This window comes from Silene latifolia, chromosome Y (genome assembly GCF_048544455.1).
Source record: "Silene latifolia isolate original U9 population chromosome Y, ASM4854445v1, whole genome shotgun sequence".
Classification (NCBI taxonomy): domain Eukaryota; kingdom Viridiplantae; phylum Streptophyta; class Magnoliopsida; order Caryophyllales; family Caryophyllaceae; genus Silene; species Silene latifolia.
In genome coordinates, this window is record NC_133538.1 from 367,888,073 (window position 1) to 367,908,824 (window position 20,752).

Below are 20,752 nucleotides of genomic sequence, written 5' to 3' on the forward strand. Positions count from 1 at the left end.
GAGGAAATGCTTTTCCTCAAGGCAAATAAAGACACAACTAAAAACAATTAATGATAACAATTCAATTGAACACCGTCCCCGGCAATGGTACCATTTTTGGTGCGGTTCGAAACTTTCTCGTCTAAGTCAACCAACCATAACAATATTTATAACTAAACAAACTACTCTTAGTAGAGTGGTAAGTAAAGGTCGGATCCCAAAGGACGGGTATCGAATTAAGTTATCAATTGCAAGTAGCTATGTCTTAAGGTATCACAAATTGATTGAGTTGAAATGAGTGTCTAAACTACTAAGCAAATGGAAAGATAAAAGGGATGTAAACAATTAATGAAAGCACTAGGGTGTCATGGGATCATAGGGGAATTCATGGTGGTGATCATACAAACACGTTTTCATAGGTGCAAGCAATTATTGTTGTAGAGGAACCGGGTTAGTTTATGTCTTACGGTTCATAGGAAGATTTGGGTCCCGGAGCCAAGTCGTCTAGACTGTACAACACCTACAAGTCGACTTACTTTCTTCCTATTCATTTCTATGCATGGTCTAACAAGACTCGAGTTATTTTATATCTTACAATTCTTGTTGAAAAGATAAGAGATGGGTAAAAAATGCAAGGTTTCATAGTCTAGCATTTCATCAAGCATAATATGTGCATAGGTTGACACTACAACAAGCAAGCAATTATATGATAACATATTAGATTAAGTATGGATCTACCCCCATGTTATAGTTCCCCTAATCCCCCATTAACCCTAGCTAGGAGACTACTCACTCTACTAAGAGTGTCAATCGTACTAACAAGTCTAAACATGAATAGTGATTAGGAAAGCAAACAATAATTATGCAAGGGTAAAGAGATTGTACCAAACTTATGATGAACAATATAGAAATAATAATAGAAGAACACTTGATGAATGATGAAGAGTTGTTAAATCTTCAATAAACCCCAAATAATCTTCCAATTCTAATAATAGATCTAAGAGTTCTTCAATAACAATTAAGGAAGGATTAATACGTAATTAAGCTAATTGATTTCTAATCTACTCTAATGACTTGGTCCATATCTCCTTAAACATTGGAGTATTTATACTAAGTACAAGTATTAGGATAACTAAGAGCTTAAATGACGATTAAGTCCCTAAGATGAAGATTAACACCTTGCAAGTCTCATGAGGAGCCCCACGACCTGCCCATGATAGAAGCTTATGCTGCTTTGAAGATCCGCTCGACCTGGGCTTTGAGACGCCCGGATTATGCATTGTGTCGCCCGACTTGAGGTCGGGACGCTCGGATTTAGCTGCGAGTCGCCCGGATTTTGCATAGCTTGGCTTCTCTTCTTCTTGACTGCCCCTAAGATCCGCGGGGATCACTGAGGAGCCATGGGGGTCTTCGTCAATGCCCATTTTACTTGATTTATTTACATAGGTCTTTAGTATTAGCATCCTCTTTATTTCTTGGTCGTTAGATGCGATCAATTTAGCTCCGCTTTGGCTTCCATATGCGCAAGGTTTAGCACCGTCCTCTACAAAGAGCACTAAAACCTCATAGAATGTGCAAAGTGGGGGGTATAAGATAGAAACGACCCTAATAAGTGCTAGAAAGCATGGAAACGAGGCTAGTTAGGGGACTAAATGTGCATAAATATGAGTCACATCACCGGCTGGCCGGGTGCCGGCCTACCGGTACAGGGCACTACTTTTCTTTCTTTTACTCTTCTTTCTCCTTCTTTCTGGTCTGCCTGCCAGGATACCGGTGCCTCTGCTGGTAGCGAGATATTCTTCATTTTTGGCCTAAATTCATTCTTCAAAATTTCCAAAGCCATGGGATGGGTTCTCTGCCGGCTGGCCGGCTGCCGGCCTACCAGTAAAGAACCCCTTCGCAGCACACTCTCTCCTTTTGTTCCTTGCTCTAACTCGAGGCTCTTTCTTTCTCGCTTCTTTTCTCCAATTCCGACTCACCCCTACACAAATGAGCAAAATAGTGAAAGCACGGGAACAAGGGCACAAAATAGCAAGATAAGGCTCGTAGAACGCCTTTAAACGAGTCAAAACGCAAGGAAATAAAGGGGAAAATGGCATGAAATTGGTGTGCATCAACCTCCCCACACTTATGTATTACTCATCCCCGAGTAAGTAACCTAAACAAGATCGCGACCCCTATTAAAAATAACAATATAGCACACTTTATTTATAAATGCCGAATCGGGTTTAGCTTCACCCGGAGCCCTTTCAACTCTTAAATTGACACTTCATGAGGGGAAATGCCCTATTGTAAGGCAAGAGAGGTTTTGCTAAAAAAATTAATTCAAAAAGGTGCTTAACTACCTAATGGGGCATGGAAATGAATCGTCAAAAAGAATGCACGTACACTTGCCTCATTCAAGTGTGATTTCCAAAACGGGACCAAGAGAGTCACTAGTGGAGGATGTCGACTCAGAGTCTCACCGGGGTGTTAAGCCCCTAAATATAGCTCAAGTAACCAATATTGACAACACGGGTGCCTAAGAAACAAATTCTAGGCGGGAAAAGGGTAAGTATGTAGCTATACTCCCAAGATTGATATGACACACGCAAGATTCGGCTCCATATCGACCCTTTGACCAAAAGGAGACCTAAGTCCGACTCTCACGGGTTTCACTAGTCACACAAATGAAAGAACGGGGGTGATTTTTGAAACAAAAAAGAAGCCAAAATCACTCTTGCTAACTCGACTTGCAAAGCATGCCCACAATCTAATATGGTACCCTATCCAATGTCCGCAAGAGAAATGTCGAATGATGTACATGCAAGAGACAATCGGGCTGTAATGGGGATAGGGTTCGGTTAGAAGGGGTTGGTGCAAGCACCGTTTTAAGACATGTGAGGCTATCGGTTAAGTAGTCATTACGTCTAACCAATCTACTAAACTCTACCCACGCAAATGGATTCTTTCACAAAATAAGGCAAAGATTGCCATTTTCAAAAACTATTCAATTCTCTTCAAAACAACTCGATTTGTAAATTACTAACCCTTTATTTGACACAAAAATATACATTCTTTTCTTCTTGTGTTTCATTTCATTTTTTCTCTTTTTCTATTTGTTTTTCTTCTTCATTTTTTTTTATTTTTCATTCACCTGTAACCCTGCTAATATTGCAATATTTGGCCAACTATCAAGCTTCATTTCACTTTTGTGATATTTAGGACCAATCACCTCAACAAAAATCACATTTTCTTCCCAATTATACTCCTCAAACAACTACAAAGACGCACTACTCAACAAGGGTGAGATGTTTATGGAATGTAGTTATTTTGTTGGAAATTCAAATGATAAGGCTTAGGCACAAATTGGGTGAACAAAAGGGAAAGTTGATCAAATGGGCGAAAAATAACCTTATTTGGCTATGAGAGGCTACTTTTTTTAACAAAATTGTCTCAATCTGCACAACGACACTTCTACGGTAAGGAATTAGCACCATACTTATGCGTTTTGATATAACATACCACATAGGGAGAACTACTCCCACCTAAACGGGACCGGCTTGATGAACCGGCCATATGGAGGCTCTATCCTCACATTTTAGTAGTTATGTCAAACCTAGGTCAAGTCTCGGGCCTAATACGGCCTCACAAGGTGGTCGAAACTTGGTCGTTAAGCTAGACTTCCGGGTTTCGCAAGTAAAACCCTAACATGTGTCATCAAGAGGTACGAGCTATCAAAAGGGGAATGACACGAGCAAAACAAATTATCATCATTGGCAACATATGCCCTCCACATTTGGACTCCCTATGCAAATATTTACAAATGAAATGCAACGTGTATGGATGCAAACTACACATATGAACAAGCTATGTGAATGCAAGCGTGAACACGTATATTCAATTTTATTCTAAATGCAAACAATATTTATTCCTAACAACACACCAAAACGTAATCCCCACGCATCAGTTCTTCCCAAAAATTGGGGCATCCTCAACAACAAAATCCCATCCTCCTTCATACATAAATAAATGTAAAAGAAAAAGAACGGTAAAGTAGAAAGAAACCGGAAAGAGTATACCAAGCGGGTCTTCAATCTCCTAACGTCTCAAATGCGCCCGGGTGCGTCTATGGATTTAGTTAGACAAAATAATATATACAATGCAATATTTTTGAATTTTTTCGATTTTTAGTCATTTTTTTGAAAGTTTATCAAATTTACAAGTATATATACAAATATAAACAAACACACAAAGTGGATATTTCCCTCCTCACACTTGAAAGTTACATTGTCCTCAATGGAACAAAGTATAGGGAGTGACTCGGAAAAATAAAAAAACATATTTTTGTGTTTTTGAAATTTTCTTAAATGGAAAACATATTTTTGTTGTTTTGTAATTTTCATAAAATTAAATAACTTGTTTTTGTTTTTTTTTTTTTTTGCCTCTTCCCCACACTTATTATTTACAACATCCAATGACAGGTGAAGTGTGGTTAGAAGGCATATTTGAAAAAAAAAAAAACATGTTTTTGTGTGGTTTTTCAATTTTTTTTTTTTTTTTTTTGTATTCTTGAATAAAAATGCAATGCATGCTCAAACTAAATACAAAAATTAAAATACGATGCAAGCTAGCCTATATGAATTCATTCCTATATGTGACGTATTTTACAAAAAATTTAAATCCAATGCAACTATATGAAATGCAACTAAATGGCACACCTATGCTAGAATATATTACATCTAAATAAATGCATATGGAAAGTAAATATGAATGAGAGAATTTGGATCAAAGGGAATCATACTTGTGTTTGGATTAGAAAGGAAGGGGAGATATCCATTGCTACTAGACCATCTCGGAGTCGGACAACATGGCGTCATCATCACCATCACCAAACTCAGGGTTTTGGATTAGGTCGTCAGGATTGAAGGATGTGTCACACCCACTAGGCATGGTAACTCCTCCTCCAAATGGCATCACGACGCCTCCCGAGCCGGAAGCACCCGTGTCACTCCCAAAGTAGGGCCGGACCCCACCAAACCATTGGGCGTTGTGCCCCTCTTGTTGTTGCTCTTAAGGTGGAGGAAAAATAGGGGAGGTGAAGCAGTCGGGTGGGATATTTAAGTCTCCATAAATGATCCCTCCTCCTTCCCGCTTACAGCCGGCGTCAGGCTAAGTAAAGTAAGAGGGGTGGTTGGCATCATAAGTCACATATTTTCGTCTACAAAAATCGTCATAGACGGGGAATTGACCGGCTCCTTGATTGTAGTAAATCCGATCGAACTTCTTGTTCATCACCTCTCGCTTACTTGCCGCTTTGGCCACATTCAAGTTCATGTTGTCCATCCACTCAACAAGGGATGGGTGAAGAGGCAGGCGTTGGGTTTGGCTAGATGACCCCTCACCTTGTTGGAAGGGCCAAGGTGGGGGTTGAGGCATGGTGTTCCGTTGAGTGGATTGGTGTCTTTCCGCGACGGTCTCTCCCGTAGATAATTGGGGGATTCTCGGAAGGTGCGGAAGTGTCCTCCTCCTCTTCAAGTTCAAGGAAGTAAGAAGCCTCTCCGGGCTTGATTTTCATTTTATGGGTGTTTGGGAGCGGGATGGAGTTCCGCTTGTTGATTTGCCAATATTCAACCCCGTCAATGGGGTTTGTTTTGAACCATTCAAGGTTCTTTGCCATGTCATCTTTGGTGAGATAAATTTCCCCCGCCACAAAATTCATGGTGGACAAGTCCACCGGACGGTCAAGGCACCTAGCTATGCGGGTGATGATGCCACCCACATGGAGGGGCACTTTTGCCCCGGAGCATTTGAAAGCTTGGCAAAGTGGAGGGCCATGTGATGGGAAATGTTGAGACGGTATTAAGCGAGTTAAGTTATCAAATGAGAGCCAACAATTTCTAGCTCAATTGCCCTAATGGCCCAAGGTTCATCTCGGGCAAAAATGGTGTATCCCATAAACCGGAACCAAGCTCTCATGGCGGCGTTATGGCAAGATGTTTTGGTTCTCTTAACCTCGACTTTATCCACAAGACCGGGAATGGCGGTCTATGCCCGTGAATAATGGAGCCACTCGGGTACCTTATGCGATGGTGCATCCTCTAGACCGAACATCCTACCAAGTCGGGAAAGGGAGATAGAATGGTCCCTATTCATAAGACGGAAATGAATCGCTACCACCATACTAGTTTGCTTATGCTTATAAATTCTCAAGCTACTCATCAATTCACATGTGAGACGAGGGTAAGTCCGTTCTACCATTTTATACATTCCCTTCATCCCCACACCGGCAAACAAAGACTCGGTTTCCTTGTCTAATCCTAGACTCCGCATAGAAGGGCGACAAATCCATCTAGTCGGGGTTAGGGGGCGATTTTTGAAGAGAACAAACTTACCTTTTTGAGTTTGTGAAACAAACTGGACATGGGAAAATCTGGGTCCGAGTTTGTGTCGGATGTCGCTCGAACCACGAGGTCGGCTTGAGCACAAACCAAATCACCCCTTGTTCGCTTGGAGGCCATTGTTGATGAAGATGATGAAGGTATGGAAGTTTTTGATTGAGGTTTGAAGGTGTTGGGAGGAAATCTGAGGGAAGAAGGAGGAGGAAATGTGAAAGAATGAAGAAGAAATAATGAAAGAAGTGAGCCGTCGTGATGGTTTTAATTCAGATTTGGGCTCTTAATCGGTCAGGAGACCGGTTGCCGGTTGACCGGTAGGGAGCCATGGTCAGGTTTTCAAAAAATTCAATTCTTTCCAAAATAAAAATGTCTCGCTACCGGCAGGGTGACCGGTACACCGGTAGGGACTCTCTTCCTTCTTTGGTTTTCCTTTGTTTTCCTTCAGAAGTTGTGCTCTCAGCTGGTGAGCCGGTTGCCGGCCTACCGGTAAAGATATCTCCTTCTTCCTTTTTTTCGTGGTAAGTATGTAATTGGTTGTCCATGCCGGTGAGCCGGCTGCCGGCCTACCGGTAGGTAACTCTCCTTATTTCATATTTGGCTTGTTTTCATCAATAGGGGTGCTCTCTATCGGTGAGCCGGTTGTCGGCCTACCGGCACGCACCCCTCCTACACTTCATCTCGTCAATTTTCTCTCAGAATAAAAAGTGCTCGCTACCGGTGGGGGCACCGGTTGCTGGTCCACCGGTAGGTGCACTTTTTCTGTGAATTCTCAAATTTTCCAAGTCTTTAAATTTTGCAACCTTTTCATGCCTTAGAAAAGGACTTCTTCACTTGACCATTAGGACGTGTTTTCCACTTTTAAACCCGCGCATCATGTGGGGATATTGGTCAAGTGAAGGTAATGCTTTTGTTCCTCATTAAGACACCGCTCCACTCTCATGTGACGAACCGTCACGCCATCCAAATTTCACAAAGTAAGATGAACCCAAATTCTTCATAGTCTAACTAAATGCATGCTATTTATAAGTGGTGGTTCTTGTGGAACTCCACCAAACCATTGTTGATGAAAAGCTTACTAATCCGACTCTCCCTAGGGGAGAGGATCCCCAAGGTAGAGTACTTTTATAGTGCCTTTGTTGTCTCCTTGATAGTAACCCTTGACTCTTTGTCCATTGACTTTGAAGGTACCTCCGTCCTCACTCCAAAGTTCAAAAGCGCCGTAAGGAGATATGTCCGTAACTTTGAAAGTTCACGACCACCTTGATCTAAGCTTGCCCAGGAACACTTTCACTCTTGAGTTGAAAAGGAGAACATGGTCTCCCACCTCGATATCTTTCTTGACAATTTTGGCTTCATGCCATTTCTTGGTTTATTCCTTGTAAATTTTGGAGCTATCATAGGAGTCTCAATTCTTCCAATTCATTCTTTGAAGAAAACTAATTTCACCGGCCGCATCAAAATCAAAGTTCATTTGTTTTAGAGCCCAACAAGCCTTGTGCTCCAATTCAACGGGCAAATGACAAGCTTTTCCGTAGACAAGCTTGTAGGGCGTAGTCCCTAATGGTGTTTTGTATGCCGTTCGAAGAGCCCGAAAGACATCCGGTAATTTTTGTGACCAATCCTTCCTACTCTTGTTTGTCACCTTATCAAGAATTGCCTTGATTTAACGATTAGACACTACCAATTGCCCACTCATATGGGGTGGTAGGCAAGGGCGGTCTTGTGTCGTACTCCGTGGTTTTCCAACAAGGTCTTAAATGTGCTATTGCGGAAGTGAGAGCCGCTATCACTTATCACCACTCACTACAAAATAAATGCGGATAACTCACGGATAAATTCTGTCAATAACAGCTATTATCCGTCAGAAATGCGGTTTTCTGACGGAAAATCCGTCGGAAAAGCGCGTCGCAACGATTCGTCAGGAAAAACGAAGTACTGATGGAATTTTCGTCAGTATTCCGGATTACTTACGGAAAACTGACGGCTAATCCGTCAAACACTTTGTAACAACCCGGATTATAAAACAAGGGAAAAACTTATATAAAATGAATATCAGAGTATGATACTGATAAAAGGGTCAAGGTGGCGGAAACACCTGACCAATCCGGTTCGCTACTAACTCCAAAACAACTAATACATTATTCAATGGTTCTTAAAACATAAGGCAAACTCCTAATTTATTATTAAGCTCGCTTCGCACATTCCCCAAGCAAGCATCAACCAAACAGCATCAAACTGAACAACCTGAAAAAGGGGTCGATAATCAGTCGGGAGTAACTAGATGCTCTCCCAATCATGTTTACAACAATTGAATATAATCAACAATCATTAACAAATGAAATGTAAAACCATGAAACATGAGAGATCATCTATACTCCTGAGAGACCCAACAAAGCTTACCATGACTTATCAATCTTAAACGAATGCAATCATGCAAACCTAGACCATATGCAGCCACTAGACCATGAATACTTACAAGACTAGTAGTGACAAACGACCCATAACAACCTAAGGCACAAATCTAGCAATCAAGCATAGCAAACATGGTGACACAGAATCCACAACAACAGAAGGCACAAAGCTAGCAACAAAGCATAGCAAATAGAGCGAACGCCCGTTAGAGCGTATAACCACTGCCTCTAACTTGCCAGAGCGTATAACCACTGCCTCTAGCTGACGGAGCGTATAACCACTGCCTCCATCGGTGTGGAGCGTATAACCACTGCCTCCACGGTACTATGTATAGCGTATAACCACTGCCTATATGTCTAAGACCTTGCCAGACTCTCGGTAAACTGAACGACACTCGGGACCCAGAGCGTATAACCACTAGCTCTGGCCACCCCCGAACACAGACCAAAATAAATCCCGCATGAACGGGTAGTGTTGGTTCATTCCGAAAGTATATAACTGATACTGCCGTCATCTATTCAAACTAGCAAACAAACCAATGCACAATATAACTGACTGTACTAACATGCGTGAACCACATCACGACTCAACTCATAGGATAGTGTAACTGACCATCTTACTTATCATATGAACAAGAGTAACCAAAGATATATGCAACACAAGGACATAACTTGTTGAACACAATAAAACATATGAAACAAGTATAAGCAACCGATGTTATAGTAACTTCAGCTATTACTTTAACAATAACCATTCAATGTTATAATAACCCTAACCATAACATAAACTCTGGATGCGAGGTTATAGTAACCTCTACTATAACTTCAACATATACGACTTGAAGTTATACTTACCTCAACTATAAATTTGACACAAAACTCAAAGTTGTACTAGTCCCAACCATAACCTTGAGCCATAAATCTCAGGGTACGTTAGTTCCAGGTATAACCTTATCTCGTACTTCAATGTTATAGTAGCTTCAGCCATAACTAGAGTAACCACCCAAAGTTGTATTAACTTTAGCTATAACTCCTGAATCATCATAAAGGTTATACTAGCTTTAGCTATAACTTTGGAGAGCACTCTTGGCCGCCTATCATGCCGCCACTAGGGTTTATTCGTAAACCCTAATTACGCTCATGACACCCATAATAAACACATAACCAACATACGATATATAATTAATACATTAAAACATATACAAACATGTGAAAACATAATTAACATGGTAATAAACAATCAAACATGTACTAATCATACAAAACATTCATTAAATCATATTAATCACATCAATTGGCATAAACACAATTAAAAGAAAACACCTAGTTACCTTATTAAGCAAATAATCCTAAAGATCGTCTTCAACGATATAAACGTCTTCTCCAGGTGCAATCTCCACGCCTTTATTAAATCATCCACGTGCCAAAGATAACGAAACTAATAAATATACTAACTATATATATAAAAACTATAAAACTATGCGAAAACATAAAACATACGAAGAAGATAGATAAATCCAAGAAGTAGGATCGATCTAAGCACAAAAGATGATGAAGGAAGGAGGAAGAGAGGAAGAACGGCACGAAACCCTAGGCAAGGGGCGCGCGGCACAAGGAGGAAGAGAGGAGGAGAGAATTTAGATTTAGGGTTTTGTGAATTATGAGAAAAGAAGAGCAAGGGTTTGGTTTCCCCTTATATTTATAGAGAAGCTCATGGGTTTATTCTAGGTTTAGGCCCAAAATCCACCCATAACCACCAAAATCACGTGAAACCCAATGAAGGAATGGGTCTTCACCGTTTTTCGAGTCCAACGAGCCCAAAAGACAACAAACGGATATTTTCCCGAAAAATAAAATATAAAATATGGGAAAATAAAATTATAGAATTATATTACGGAAATTAGGAGTGTTACAATCCAACCCCCTAAAAAGAAGTTTCGTCCTCGAAACTTGATAAGAGAACTACCTCATTCGAAAAGATGTGGATGCTTCTCTCGCATAGACGCTTCGGTTTCCCAAGTCTCTTGCTCAAACTTCTGACTCCTCCATAGAACCCGAACTAAAGGTATAACCTTATTCCTTAATCTCTTCTCCTGACGTTCCAAAATGCGAACAGGACGTTCCTCATAAGTCAGGTTAGGCTCAACCTCGATAACATCAGCCTGTAGAACATGATAAGGATCACTGTGGTAACGGTGCAACTGCGACACATGGAACACATCGTGAACCTTTGACAGATTCAGAGGTAAAGCCAACCTAGAGGCTACCTCGCCAACTCTCTCAAGCACCTCATACGGCCCAATGTACTTAGGACTAAGCTTGCCCTTAAGCCCAAACTTCTTAACACCTTTCATCGGCGAAACCTTAAGAAAAACCTTGTCGCCAACCTCAAACTCAAACGGCCTACGCCGCAAGTCTTCATATGTCTTCTGTCGATCCTGGGCTGCCTTAAGCTTCTCGCGGTTCAACCTCACTTGCTCAATCGATTCTTGAACCAACTCTGGATCAAGAATGACAGCTTCACTAGAATCGTCCCAACATAAAGGACTACGACACTTCCTTCCATAAAGTGCCTCAAACGGAGCCATCTGAATAATCGCTTGGTAACTATGGTTGTAGGAGAACTCCACAAGCGGTAAACTCTTCTCCCAACTAACTTGAAACTCCAAAGCACAAGCTCGCAACATATCCTCGAGCGTCTGAATCGTACGCTCAGTCTGACCATCAGTTGCGGCATAAAAAGCCGTACTCATCTTTAGCTCACTGCCCAAAGCCAACTGAAGCTTCTTCCAAAACTGAGAACAAAACCTCGGATCACGGTCGGAGATGATATCCTTAGGAACTCCATGAAGACGAATGATCTCTCGTTGATAAGCATTCGCTAGTTCCTCGAGACTCCAAGTTTCCTTCATTGGAATGAAATGCACGACCTTAGTCAAACGATCGACCACGACCCAAATCGCATTCATTCCTCTCGGCGACCTCGACAAACCCATAACAAAGTCCATCGAAATCGAATCCCATTTCCATATGGGAATCTCCAAAGGTTGCAGTAGACCACCAGGTCTCTGATGTTCGAACTTAACCTTCTGACAAACCAAGCAACGACTTACAAACTCGGCGATCTGTTTCTTCATACCCGGCCGCCAAAACTTTAGCTTCAGATCCTTATACATCTTATCACCACCAGGATGAACCGAATAGGGAGTACTATGAGCCTCTTTGAGAATATTACATTTTAAGACCTCACAGCTAGGGACACACCAACGACCATGGAATCGTAGACCATCATCAAGTCCAACGTCGAAGTCTTTGGCACGTCCTTCGCTTATAGCGACTCGAACTCCTTCTAAGTATTCATCCTCTCTTTGCTTAACTCGGATCTCATGAAGGATCTCAGGTTCAGCAACCATCGCACTCAAATCTAAAGTACCAGGAAGAACTAACTCAAGGTTCATCTTCTGGAACTCTCGACTCAAGTCATCAGGTAACACCAACACAGATTTCATACCATGACACACCTTGTGACTCATAGCGTCGGCAACCACGTTTGCCTTACCCTCATGATACTGCAGCTCAATCTTGTAGTCGTTAAGCAACTCCAACCAACATCTCTGCCTCATGTTAAGATCTCTCTGAGTGAAGATATACTTCAAGCTCTTATGATCCGTATAAAAGTTGCAAGAGACTCCATACAAGTAGTGTCGCCACAGCTTAAGTGCAAACACCACTGCTACTAACTCAAGATCGTGAGTCGGATAGTTCGTCTCGTGAACTTTCAACTGACGGGACGCATAAGCCACAACTTTACCCTTCTGCATCAAGATACAACCCAACCCAAACTTTGACGCATCACAGAAAACATCGAACTCAATGCCCTCTTCTGGTAGAGTCAACACAGAAGCGGTAGTCAATCTTTTCTTCAACTCCTAAAAAGCAGCTTCACAAGCCTCTATCCAAATGAACTTGGATTCCTTCTTCATTAACTGAGTCATCGGTCTCGCGATCTTAGAGAAATAGTGTACAAACCGACGATAATACCCAGCTAGACCAAGGAAACTCCGAACCTCGTTCACATTCTTTGGACTTTCCCAATCAACCACAGCTCGGATCTTCGACGGATCAACCATAACTCCATCGCCAGATATCACATGACCCAAGAAGGTAACTTCCTTTAACTAAAACTCGCACTTTGAGAACTTAGCATACCACTTCTGCTTACGCAGAATTTCCAAGATAACACGAAGGTGACTCTCTTGTTCAGTCTCATCTCTCGAGTAAATCAATATGTCGTCTTTGAACACCACGACACACTTATCCAAATACTCGCTAAAAATGCGGTTCATCTGATCCATGAAAACAGCAGGTGCATTCGTCAACCCAAACGGCATCATCACGAACTCATAGTGGCCATACCTTGAACGAAAAGCAGTCTTAGGAATATCCTCGTTTCTAACCGGAATCTGATGGTAACCTGACCTCAAATCGATCTTAGAGAACACACTTTCACCACGGAGCTGATCAAACAAATCCTCAATTCTCCGCAAAGGATACTTATTCTTGGTAGTAACCTTGTTCAGCTCACGGTAGTCAATGCACAACCGCATACTACCATCCTTCTTCTTGACGAACAAAACAGGAGTACCCCACGGCGAAGCACTCGGTCGGATAAAACCCTTATCAATCATCTCCTCAAGTTGCTTCTTAAGTTCTTGTAACTCAGCTGGTGCCATACGATAAAGAGCTTTCGAAATGGGACCAGTTCCAGGTAGCAATTCAATCGAGAACTCTACATCTCGCTCAGGAGGAATACCAGGTAGATCCTCAGGAAAGACATCGGAAAACTCCCTAACCACAGAGATATCCTCTAACTTCGGCTCAACTGAAACACCATGAACACTACACAGATAGATCTGATGACCCTTTCTACCCATGTTAACCATCTTCATAGCAGAAACCCACTTGACCGTAGGTGTAACCCTAACACCTTGATAAGAAACCCTCGAACCTGTAGGACTCTTAAGCACAATCTTCTGATCACGACAAAGAAACCTAGCGTCGTAGCGAGATAACCAATCCATACCCAAAATCACATCAAACTCTCCGAGTTTGAATTGGACGAGATCGGCAGAAAGGATCGCCCCTGCGATACTGACAGGTACGTCCTTGAAAAGAACGGAGCAAGAAACAATCTCACCCGTAGGAAGGGATATAGAGGTATGAACGGATGAAGAAGAAGAGAGTCCATCACGGACGGAAAAGGATTCGGATACGAAAGACATCGATGCACCCGTATCAAAAAGAACAAAAGCAGATAAAGAATGAACGAGAAAGGTACCTGTAACCACATCTGGATTAGCATCTGCCTCAGCACGACTCATAACGAACACTCGACCAGCCTTCGGAGCTTCAACCTTCGGCGTTTCCGCCTTTGGTTTCTGGGGACAATCAACAGCCTTGTGTCCCGGAGCTCTGCATGTGTAACATGTGATCGGAGTATCAGGAGCACAACTCTTTCCCGGATGGTAAGGCTTCCGGCATTTGTAGCAAGTCATGCCCTCCCTCTCTTGACTCTGATCACGCAGGGCATACGGACGAACCTCAAACTTTTGCTTCTTATGGGAAGAACTGTGAGCAACATAAGGTCTCTTCATGAACTTATTCTTCGCACTCTCCTCAGCCTCGGTAGCAAGAACTGAATTATAGATGCTAAGAGCACGATCATAAGCCTGCTGGAAAGAAGTTGAAGGAATGCCAGACATAGCAGTCCGGACCTTAGGAGCTAGATTCTTCTCATAGCGACGAGTTCTCGAAGCCTCGTCCATAGCTACAAAAGTAACGAAACGTGACAGCTTCACGAACTTGTTGGTGTACTCCTCAACGGTCATGGAACCTTGCTGTAGACGAAGGAACTCCTGCTCCTTCTGCCAGTGCATCTCCTCAGGATAAAACCTTTTCTTCAGCCCTTCAGAGAAAACAGCCCAACCATATCCTGGTTGAACTTCCAGACCAGCTCTAGCAAGAGCCCACCAGTTGTCGGCCTCGTCCTTCAGAAAATAGGTGGCGATATCCACCATTTGATCCTCAGGACATCCAGTAGCAAGGAATAGCTTCTCGATCTCTCGAATCCAAGCCTCCAAAGCAGTAGGATCGTTCGCACCATCATAAGTCGGAGGACGGTGACGAGGAAAGCGATCAAACACAGTCGGTTGCGGATGGTTGTTGTTGTTGTTGTTGTTGTTGTTGTTGTTGTTGTTGTTGTTGAGGTGATTAGTGAAACCTTCGGCCATAGATGCCAAAGCGGCCTCAAGTCTCCTGATGCGATCTGCATCAGACTCACCATTCCCGTTGCGCACCATCTGCAAGAACGAAATCTCGTTATAAGTGGTAGAACCTAAGTACCACTCCAAACAACTACTCATACTCTTCACAAACATAAGACAACCAACCAATCCTATTGGTTTCTACCTCATTTACTCTCACTCATTAACTAGGTCATCTATTTTAGTCATCAACTAAGCGAGAGTTGGGAGCGTGTTCGCTCTGATACCAACTGTAACAACCCGGATTATAAAACAAGGGAAAAACTTATATAAAATGAATATCAGAGTACGATACTGATAAAAGGGTCAAGGTGGCGGAAACACATGACCAATCCGGTTCGCTACTAACTCAAAAATAACTAATACATTATTCAAAGGTTCTTAAAACATAAGGCAAACTCCTAATTTATTAATAAGCTCGCTTCGCACATTTCCCAAGAAAGCATCAACCAAACAGCATCAAACTGAACAACCTAAAAAGGGGGTCGACAATCAGTCGGGAGTAACTAGATGCTCTCCCAGTCATGTTTACAACAATTGAATATAATCAACAATCATTAACCAATGAAATGTAAAACCAGTAAACATGCGAGATCATCTATACTCATGAAAGACCCAACAAAGCTTACCATGACTTATCAATCTTAAACGAATGCAATCATGCAAACCTAGACCATATGCAACCACTAGACCATGAATATTTATAAGACTACTAGTGACAAACGACCCACAATAACCTAAGGCACAAAGCTAGCAATCAAGCATAGCAAACATGGTGACACACAATCCACAGCAACAGAAGGCACAAAGCTAGCAACAAAGCATAGCAAATAGTGCGAACGCCCATTAGAGCGTATAACCACTGCCTCTAACTTGCCAGAGCGTATAACCACTGCCTCTAGCTGACGGAGCGTATAACCACTGCCTCCATTGGTGTGGAGTGTATAACCACTGCCTCCACGGTACTATGTATAACGTATTACCACTACCTATATGTCTAAGACCTGGCCAGACTCTCGGTAAACCGAACGACACTCGGGACCCAGAGCGTATAACCAATGCCTCTGGCCACCCCGGACACAGACCAAAATAAATCTCGCATCAACGGGTAGAGTTGGTTCATTCCGATAGTATATAACTGATACTACTGTCATCTATTCAAACTAGCAAACAAACCAATGCACAGTATAACTGACTGTACTAACATGTGTGAAGCACATCACGACTCAACTCATAGGATAGTGTAACTGACCATCCTACTTATCATATGAACAAGAGTAACCAAAGATATATGCAACACAAGGACATAACTAGTTGAACACAATACAACATATGAAACAAGTATAAGCAACCGATGTTATAGTAACTTCAGCTATAACTTTAACAATAACTATTCAATGTTATAATAACCCTAACCATAACATAAACTCTGGATGCGAGGTTATAGTAACCTCTACTATAACTTCAACATATACGACTTGAAGTTATACTTACCTCAACTATAAATTTGACACGAAACTCAAAGTTATATTAGTCCCAACCATAACCTTGAGCCATAAATCTCAGGGTACGTTAGTTCCAGCTATAACCTTATCTCGTACTTCAATGTTATAGTAGCTCCAGCCATAACTAGAGTAACCAACCAAAGTTGTATTAACTTTAGCTATAACTCCTGAATCATCATCAAGGTTATACTAGCTTTAGCTATAACTTTGGAGAGCACTCTTGGCCGCTTATCATGCCGCCACTAGGGTTTATTCGTAAACCCTAATTACGCTCATGACACCCATAATAAACACATAACCAATATACGATATATAATTAATACATTAAAACATATACAAACATGTGAAAACATAATTAACATGGTAATAAACAATCAAACATGTACTAATCATACAAAACATTCATTAAATCATATTAATCACATCAATTGGCATAAACACAATTAAAAGAAAACACCTAGTTACCTTATTAAGCAAATAATCCTAAAGACCGTCTTCAACGATATAAACGTCTTCTCCAGGTGCAATCTCCACGCCTTTATTAAATCATCCACGTGCCAAAGATAACGAAACTAATAAATATACTAACTATATATATAAAAACTATAAAAACTATAAAACTATACGAAAACAAAAAACATACGAAGAAGATAGATAAATCCAAGAAGTAGGATCGATCTAAGCACAAAAGATGATGAAGGAAGGAGGAAGAGAGGAAGAACGGCATGAAACCCTAGGCAAGGGGCGCGCGGCACAAGGAGGAAGAGAGGAGGAGAGAATTTAGGTTTAGGGTTTTGTGAATTATGAGAAAAGAAGAGCAAGGGTTTGGTTTCCCCTTATATTTATAGAGAAGCGCATGGGTTTATTCTAGGTTTAGGCCCAAAATCCACCCATAACCACCAAAATCACGTGAAACCCAATGAAGGAATGGGTCTTCACCGTTTTTCGAGTCCAACGAGCCCAAAAGACAACAAACGGATATTTTCCCGAAAAATAAAATATAAAATATGGGAAAATAAAATTATAGAATTATATTACGGAAATTAGGGGTGATACAATCCAACCCCCTAAAAAGAAGTTTCGTCCTCGAAACTTGATAAGAGAACTACCTCACTCGAAAAGATGTGGATGCTTCTCTCGCATAGACGCTTCGGTTTCCCAAGTCTCTTGCTCAAACTTCTGACTCCTCCATAGAACCCGAACTAAAGGTACAACCTTATTCCTTAACCTCTTCTCCTGACGTTCCAAAATGCTAACAGGACGTTCCTCATAAGTCAGGTTAGGTTCAACCTCGATAACATCAGCCTGTAGAACATGAGAAGGATCACTGCGGTAACGGTGCAACTGCGACACATGGAACACATCGTGAACCTTTGACAGATTCGGAGGTAAAGCCAGCCTATAGGCTACCTCGCCAACTCTCTCAAGCACCTCATACGGCCCAATGTACTTAGGACTAAGCTTGCCCTTAAGCCCAAACCTCTTAACATCTTTCATCGGCGAAACCTTAAGAAAAACCTTGTCGCCAACCTCAAACTCAAACGGCCTACGCCGCAAGTCTGCATACGTCTTCTGTCGATCCTGGGCTGCCTTAAGCTTCTCGCGGATCAACCTCACTTGCTCAATCGATTCTTGAACCAACTCTGGATCAAGAACGACAGCTTCACTAGAATCGTCCCAACATAAAGGACTACGACACTTCCTTCCATAAAGTGCCTCAAACGGACCCATCTGAATAATCGCTTGGTAACTATGGTTGTAGGAGAACTCCACAAGCGGTAAACTATTCTCCCAACTAACTTGAAACTCCAAAGCACAAGCTCGCAACATATCCTCGAGCGTCTGAATCGTACGCTCAGTCTGACCATCAGTTGCGGCATGAAAAGCCGTACTCATCTTTAGCTCACTGCCCAAAGTCAACTGAAGCTTCTTCCAAAACTGAGAACAAAACCTCGGATCACGGTCGGAGATGATATCCTTAGGAACTCCATGAAGACGAATGATCTCTCGTTGATAAGCATTCGCTTGTTCCTCGAGACTCCAAGTTTCCTTCATTGGAATGAAATGCACGACCTTAGTCAAACGATCGACCACGACACAAATCGCATTCATTCCTCTCGGCGACCTCGGCAAACCCATAACAAAGTCCATCGAAATCGAATCCCATTTCCATGTGGGAATCTCCAAAGGTTGCAGTAGACCACCAGGTCTCTGATGTTCGAACTTAACCTTCTGACAAACCAAGCAACGACTTACAAACTCGGCGATCTGTTTCTTCATGCCCGGCCGCCAAAACTTTAGCTTCAGATCCTTATACATCATATCACCACCAGGATGAACCGAATAGGAAGTACTATGAGCCTCTTTGAGAATCTTACATTTTAAGACCTCACAGCTAGGGACACACCAACGACCATGGAATCGTAGACCATCATCAAGTCCAACGTCGAAGTCTTTGGCACGTCCTTCGCTTATAGCGACTCGAACTCCTTCTAAGTATTCATCCTCTCTTTGCTTAACTCGGATCTCATGAAGGATCTCAGGTTCAGCAACCATCGCACTCAAATCTAAAGTACCAGGAAGAACTAACTCAAGGTTCATCTTCTGGAACTCTCGACTCAAGTCATCAGGTAACACCAACACAGATCTCATACCATGACACACCTTGTGACTCATAGCGTCGGCAACCACGTTTGCCTTACCCTCATGATACTGCAGCTCAATCTTGTAGTCGTTAAGCAACTCCAACCAACATCTCTGCCTCATGTTAAGATCTCTCTGAGTGAAGATATACTTCAAGCTCTTATGATCCGTATAAAAGTTGCAAGAGACTCCATACAAGTAGTGTCGCCACAGCTTAAGTGCAAACACCACTGCTACTAACTCAAGATCGTGAGTCGGATAGTTCGTCTCGTGAACTTTCAACTGACGGGACGCATAAGCCACAACTTTACCCTTCTGCATCAAGACACAACCCAACCCAAACTTTGACGTATCACAGAAAACATGGAACTCAATGCCCTCTTCTGGTAGAGTCAACACAGAAGCGGTAGTCAATCTTTTCTTCAACTCCTGAAAAGCAGCTTCACAAGCCTCTATCCAAATGAACTTGGATTCCTTCTTCATTAACTGAGTCATCGGTCTCGCGATCTTAGAGAAATAGTGTACAAACCGAAGATAATACCCAGCTAGACCAAGGAAACTCCGAACCTCGTTCACATTCTTTGGACTTTCCCAATCAACCACAGCTCGGATCTTCGACGGATCAACCATAACTCCATCGCCAGATATCACATGACCCAAGAAGGTAACTTCCTTTAACTAAAACTCGCACTTTGAGAACTTAGCATACCACTTCTACTTACGCAGAATTTCCAAGATAACACGAAGGTGACTCTCGTGTTCAGCCTCATCTCTCGAGTAAATCAATATGTCGTCTTTGAACACCACGACACACTTATCCAAATACTCGCTAAAAATGCGGTTCATTTGATCCATGAAAACAGCAGGTGCATTCGTTAACCCAAACGGCATCATCACGAACTCATAGTGGCCATACCTTGAACGAAAAGCAGTCTTAGGAATATCCTCGTTTCTAACCGGAATCTGATGGTAACCTGACCTCAAATCGATCTTAGAGAACACACTTTCACCACGGAGCTGATCAAACAAATCCTCAATTCTCCAAAAAGGATACTTATTCTTGATAGTAACCTTGTTCAGCTCACGGTAGTCAATGCACAACCGCAAACTACCATCCTTCTTCTTGACGAACAAAACAGGAGCACCCCACGGCGAAGCACTCGGTCGGATAAAACCCTTATTAATAATCTCCTCAAGTTGCTTTTTAAGTTCTTGTAACTCAGCTGGTGCCATAAGATAAAGAGCTTTCGAAATGGGACCAGTTCCAGGTAGCAATTCAATCGAGAACTCTACATCTCGCTCAGGAGGAATACCAGGTAGATCCTCAGGAAAGACATCGGAAAACTCCCTAACCAAAGGGATATCCTCTAACTTCGGCTCAACTGAAACACCATGAACACTACACAGATAGATCTGATGACCCTTTCTACCCATGTTAACCATCTTCATAGCAGAAACCCACTTGACCGTAGGTGTAACCCTAACACCTTGATAAGAAACCCTCGAACCTGTAG